Below are 7,072 nucleotides of genomic sequence, written 5' to 3'. Positions count from 1 at the left end.
CAAAGGTAGCAACATTCAACACTCTCGTGTTGTCCCCGACCACGAAATCACCACTGGTCAAAGGCAGCAACATTCAACAACCTCGTGTTGTCCCAGACCACGAAATCACCACTGGTCAAAGGCAGCAATATTCAACACTCTCGTGTTGTCCCCGACCACGAAATCACCACTGGTAAAAGTCAGCAACATTCAACAACCTCGTGTTGTCCCCGACCACGAAATCACCACTGGTCAAAGGCAGCAACATTCAACAACCTCGTGTTGTCCCAGACCACGAAATCACCACTGGTCAAAGGCAGCAATATTCAACACTCTCGTGTTGTCCCCGACCACGAAATCACCACTGGTAAAAGTCAGCAACATTCAACACTATCGTGTTGTCCCCGACCACGAAAACACCACTGGTCAAAGGCAGCAACATTCAACAACCTCGTGTTGTCCCAGACCACGAAATCACCACTGGTCAAAGGCAGCAATATTCAACACTCTCGTGTTGTCCCCGACCACGAAATCACCACTGGTAAAAGTCAGCAACATTCAACAACCTCGTGTTGTCCCCGACCACGAAATCACCACTGGTCAAAGGCAGCAACATTCAACAACCTCGTGTTGTCCCAGACCACGAAATCACCACTGGTCAAAGGCAGCAATATTCAACACTCTCGTGTTGTCCCCGACCACGAAATCACCACTGGTAAAAGTCAGCAACATTCAACACTATCGTGTTGTCCCCGACCACGAAAACACCACTGGTCAAAGGCAGCAACATTCAACTTTCTCGTGTTGTCCCCGAACACGAAATCACCACTGGTCAAAGGCAGCAATATTCAACACTCTCGTGTTGTCCCGCACGCTGCAAATACCACTGGCCAAATGCAGCAACATTCAATACTTTCGTCTTTAGATCTGTGTATTCAAAGTGACAAAAGTCTATCCACATGAATGTATGACAGAGCGATAACTCCGCCATTATGTCGAGCAATAGCAAAGCAGCTCCAGTCTTTGGTATTTTGACTTCACAAACTTTGAGGGACAATCGAGCATGCAATTTCAGAGAAAATTTCAAAAGAGCGACTCTTTCTTAAAAGTTGTTTGATAAGGGTAACACATCCAACGCCTTACAAAAACATTCACACTTTTTATATGAGACATGTGGACGCCATTTCCAAATTTTACGCATCAGTGACGACAATGAGACCCGCTCTAAATTCTTAATTTTTCTAGTACCATATGTTCCCGTGTTTATGTTATGATGGGTGTCACGGGCGGGCAGGATACACTCATCTCTTACATACACCTGGTATCGCCAATTCTTGCAAGTGATTCATAAACACATGCTCATTATATAGTCGGAATCGTACAACGGCTTTTTTCCAGAGATTTCTTATGATTATGGAAAGGGTTTTGACGTTTTTTATTCCAAAGTGGAAGCATTTAATTTGTGCATAAATTGTGTTTGAAATGTATTGCCTAAGCTGCATTTATAATTGCTTTCTACGTACTGTTTCCACCATATCATCTTGCGGAAGGGTTACAAGTACACGGTCAACTGGATGGGATTTTCGAATTACTCTGCTTGCGAACCATGTGTATACCAGGATGTGATCAGTGTCAAAGACATGAGCTGCCACAAGCTTCGGCATTAGTAGTTGCCATTGTCCATAGCTTTACAGAACGTAGCTCTAAATGTGTTCCATCATGGAATCGTGTTGGCATCTCGGCCATCCTGTTCACCGTCAACGGGGGATATAAGGATTGTTGACTCATCCATGAAATACAAGAAGATGCATAGTGTTGGAATTCCCATCAGATAGAACCAGACATTGACTGTTACCAGGGAAGACATCTACTGCGTATATACAGACAGATAAGCTTTCAAGTGTTGAATCATTATTTATAACTATTCTCAAAAGAATGAAACATACATCTGGAGTTCATAACCCGTTTGAAAACTGCTCACAATAACCCAATCATGAAAACGATAGAATGAATCATTGTCACGTCGGTCAGTTATGCAGAAATTACAGAGATAGACCAACCAAGAGCCTGCTCTTGGACTTGAAAACTATCAACTTGTTTAAAACTGTTTATTTCAGGCACAAGTTGAAACAAGTCACGGATATTTCATAAAATATATTCTGAAAGGTTGTAATCGCGGAATAACCAAAAGCAATAATTCAAATTCTGTATATATCATACGTTGTTTGTATGTCAGTTGGAGATGCTGGCTTCAACGTAGACAGAGACTGTCATCGCCAGCTGCAGATCTTGACGACATCACTGCGACGTGTTTCCCATTTCCCACAAAGCTGTTGGCTACCGGTTGTACCTTCTGCCACCGAGACCCTGCCTTCCCCACCCCCGGGCACCTGTCTGACCCCACGTGACATCCCAATCTCCCCGGGCAGAAGAACTCTCAGCCAAATACTGCTATTCCACTCAAGAACAAAGCAACCGAGAAGGGAACAGTCTGACGAAGCTGGAGCATCACAACGAGGCTCCATCCTGGGTCAGAAAACATGGAGTATTCCTCATTATATTAGGCTCTGCACGCCCGAGGAAGCGCGGTAATAAGGAGCAATACAAACTATTAGTGGAGATTAGAAACTCTAATAGATATGGCCTTTAGTTCAGTGCCAGCTATATTGCCATCATCTACCTCGGTGAGCAGCCTCCTTGGCCAATGATTCACTATCCAGTGATGTTTCTACTTGGATGATAACGGAAATATGGCCATTTCCGAATTTGGAACACGTGATCGGCCAGATGACAGTCCCAATGCTAGCTATTGATTATAATGATTGCTACTTTATCAATTAAGTATAATTATTAATATACCATTTCACTTCACTAACACAGTATGTCGTGTGATCTTGGAATATTATTGTGGGAGGACATAGGATATTCTCATAAAATAGAATCTTATAGGATCGTAACACACGTCTCTCAGAGAGTGCTTATGAACTAGGAATGCAACACCGCTATTGGCTACCGCACATTTTGGTAAGGCCGAACTGGATTGGTTTTATTTGCGTCTTGTTTTTGCTTTTCTATAAATATTAAATTATTGAAAATGAAAATTCTTCAATATTTCATTATTTTGTATTGATATATTTTAATTAAGCACTTTCATAACGTTGGAGAATGCTCTAATATGATCGACGAATCTGAGGCCACATTTCAGATCACAGTAAAATGCTTTAGACTTAAGCACTTGCAATTTTTTCTCAATCCTTATCGGTGGCAGATTACTATACTTGTATTTACAAATGTAGGTTACGGATTTCCAAGTCATTATCTCTAAAATATTTAAGGTATGAATGGCAATACAGTTCAGGGAGAGTGTTAGGCATGCAGTAACCTCACAGAGTGAAAGTAGGCGCTCGTCCCCTTCCATTTGTCACGTCAAATGCATGAATGTATTTCTGGAGACGTTTAAACGCACCCCACATTAGCACTATTCGTTAAGTTGAATAATTGGCTTTGGCAAATGACAAACATGTCTAGTGTCTAGTGTTGTCCTCTTATGGTCGTGGTGTATCTAACGTTTGTGTAGGCAGTATTGACAACGCGTTCTTCTATGTCGCAGCCTTCTACCTGCCCGTTTTAATACATTTTCCCGAGGTAAGAGAGTTCACTGAGTATAAAAGTCCAGTTTCCACCCTTGCCGAACTAGGCTGGTATTATGGAGTTACATTTGGGCTGGACTAACGAGTCTATGCATAGTTCAATCAAAATCGCGCAACGAAATCGAAATTCGGTTCGTAAACTGTCGTGCCGATTTCGGTGAATTGCATGTGCACAGCCAAATCGTTGTCAACAAATATTTTCCAAATCTTTTCATTTTTTTAATCAAGTTGCTCACGTGACTTGATGCATTTCGCGTTAAGTAAGACCTGTTTTATCTCAATATAGACCTTGATTATCGATCAGATCGTCCTAACTGGGCGCCGCTGTTTTGTTTGTGTCAAATTAAGTGAGAGTTGGAATCTGATTGGTCCATAGGAGAGGTTTAGAAGGGACATAACTCGTAATAGCCACTGGTGGCGCTACGATCGAGCCCAGAAATTCCAACCTAATTCGGCAAGGGTGGAAACTGGACTTTTAAAGTCAGTTAACTCTCTTGCCTCGGAAAAATGGTTTTAATATGAACCCACAGTTGAATTAAGAACACATTCTCTTCAAGGAGCTACTGTGTACCGATGCCAAATATTTCTCCTGGTTCCTGAAGAAAATGGAAAATGTCGAATACGTTCTTAAAGTTGCCATATTCTTTGAACGTTGTGTAAATGTAATTATGACTACTCCAGAATGTCCAACAATTTGGGCAATCCTAGCACGTCGGTTGTAAATAATAGCTTTCTCACGCGCCCGGCTCAAGGCCTTCAGTCAACATCATCAAGGTCCACTAACAGTTTATACAAAAAATGATCATCAGTTCTCGGGCCTCTGCACTTTTTGAACCAATTAATTACACATGGCCTCGTGTACGTCGTTTGTAATGGGTGTCGCATAGTCCCGAGTGAGTGAGTGAGTGAGTTGGGTTTAACGCCGCTTGTTAACATTATTCCAGTTATATCTGTGAGCTTAATGTGGGAGGAAAGCCCGAAGTGATTCAGGTCTCAGATGTTTACCACTTCGGTGAAACCCACGAGCAGGGTTATTGTGCTGACAAACCTAGAAACATAATCGGGGCGAAATGAGATTCGAACTCATAAGCAAAGGGACACAACTCTGCACAGCGAATTGTGGCGCCTTAGCCCCGAGGGTACAACAGTGGCCCAGTGATATAGAGCGGTGAATCGTGATCCACCCTGATTACTGACCCTGCTGTGTCAACACCACACCCGTTCTCGTGGCACCCACGTCTACGATCCGCACAGTTCAAGCTTTTCGCCCGCATAAGGGGTGGCCGTGATATTCTGCGGTAAGGGTTGGGGTTCGGGTGGGGTGGGGTAGGGTGGGGGTGTTGCTGGAAAACATTATTTGTTCGATGTTTCGCATGAAAAAAGGAAGACGTGTTGGATGTTATGTGCTGGAGAAATAGTGTGTTGTGGGTATCAGAGAAAATAGAATTCTGTCTCAAATGAATATAAAATGGTTATTTCTCTCACCTCACAAGAAGGATCATAACTGAACTGTGTTGAAAGAGTCGGTTGAATGGGTAGGGGTGTCACTGGATAAGGGTGACATTGGTAGGTATGTGACTGGGTCATTGGGTACTGGTATGAATGCATAGGGTATCATTGGGTACTGGTGTGAGTGCATAGGGTATCATTCGGTACTGGTATGAGTGGATAGGGTGTCATTGGGCACTGGTTTGATTGCATAGGGGTGTCATTGGGTACTGGTATAGTGCATAGAGGCGTCACTCGGTACTGGTATGAGTGCACATGAGTGTAATTGGGTTCTGGCATGAGTGCATAGGGGTGTCATTGGGTACTAGTATGAGTGCATAGGATGTCATTGGGTACTGGTATGAGTGCATAGGGTGTCATTGGGTACTGGTATGAGTGCATAGGGTGTCATTAGGTATTGGTATGAGTACATAGGGTGTCATTGGGTATTGGTATGAGTGCATAGGATGTCATTGGGTACTGGTTTGAGTGCATAGGGGTGTCATAGGGTTCTGGTATAAGTGCATAGGATGTCATTGGGTACTGGTATGAGTGCATAGGGTGTCATTGGGTACTGGTATGAGTGCATAGGATGTCATTGGGTACTGGTATGAGTGCATAGGGATGTCATTGGGTACTGGTATGAGTGCATAGGATGTCATTGGGTACTGGTATGAGTGCATAGGGTGTCATTGGGTACTGGTATGAGTGCATAGGGGTGTCATTGGGTATTGGTATGAGTGCATAGGGGTGCCATTGGGTACTGGTATGAGTGCATAGGATGTCATTGGGTACTGGTATGAGTGCATAGGAGTGTCATTGGGTACTGCTATGAGTGCATAGGAGTGTCATTGGGTACTGGTATGAGTGCATAGGAGCGTCATTGGGTACTGGTATGAGTGCATATGATGTCATTGGGTACTGGTATGAGTACATAGGGTGTCATTCGGTACTGGTATGAGTGCATATGCATAGGGGTGTCATTGGGCACTGGTATGAGTGCATAGGCATAGGGGTGTCATTGGGTACTGGTATGAGTGCATAGGATGTCATTGGGTACTGGTATGGGTGCATAGGGTGTCATTGGGCACTGGTATGAGTGCATATGCATAGGGGTGTCATTGGGTACTGGTATGAGTGTATAGGATGTCATTGGGTACTGGTATGAGTGCATAGGATGTCATTGGGTACTGGTATGAGTACATAGGGTGGCATTGGGCACTGGTATGAGTGCATAGGCATAGGGGTGTCATTGGGCACTGGTATGAGTGCATAGGATGTCATTGGGTACTGGTATGAGTGCATAGGGTGTCATTGGGTACTGGTATGAGTGCATATGATGTCATTGGGTACTGGTATGAGTACATAGGGTGTCATTCGGTACTGGTATGAGTGCATATGCATAGGGGTGTCATTGGGCACTGGTATGAGTGCATAGGCATAGGGGTGTCATTGGGTACTGGTATGAGTGCATAGGATGTCATTGGGTACTGGTATGGGTGCATAGGGTGTCATTGGGCACTGGTATGAGTGCATAGGCATAGGGGTGTCATTGGGTACTGGTATGAGTGCATAGGATGTCATTGGGTACTGGTATGAGTGCATAGGGTGTCATTGGGCACTGGTATGAGTGCATAGGCATAGGGGTGTCATTGGGTACTGGTATGAGTGCATAGGATGTCATTGGGTACTGGTATGAGTACATAGGGGTGCCATTGGGTACTGGTATGAGTGCATAGGGGTGCCATTGGGTACTGGTATGAGTGCATAGGGGTGTCATTCGGTACTGGTATGAGTGGTTTGGGATGTGAATGGGTAGGGGCTACTACCTGCTTTAATTGTCAATATTTAGCAAGTAGGTGTGAGGATATTGAATAAATGTTAGTTATTAGTATATGTAAGGTACGAAATCCTTTGTACAAATGTGCAATAAAGACGTGATTCCCTTTGAACAA

The sequence above is a fragment of the Haliotis cracherodii genome, unplaced genomic scaffold (genome assembly GCF_022045235.1).
Source record: "Haliotis cracherodii isolate W230 unplaced genomic scaffold, xgHalCrac1.p SCAF_2, whole genome shotgun sequence".
NCBI lineage: Eukaryota > Metazoa > Mollusca > Gastropoda > Lepetellida > Haliotidae > Haliotis > Haliotis cracherodii.
The sequence above is the reverse complement of the archived record's forward strand: the minus strand, read 5'-3'. Positions refer to the sequence as shown.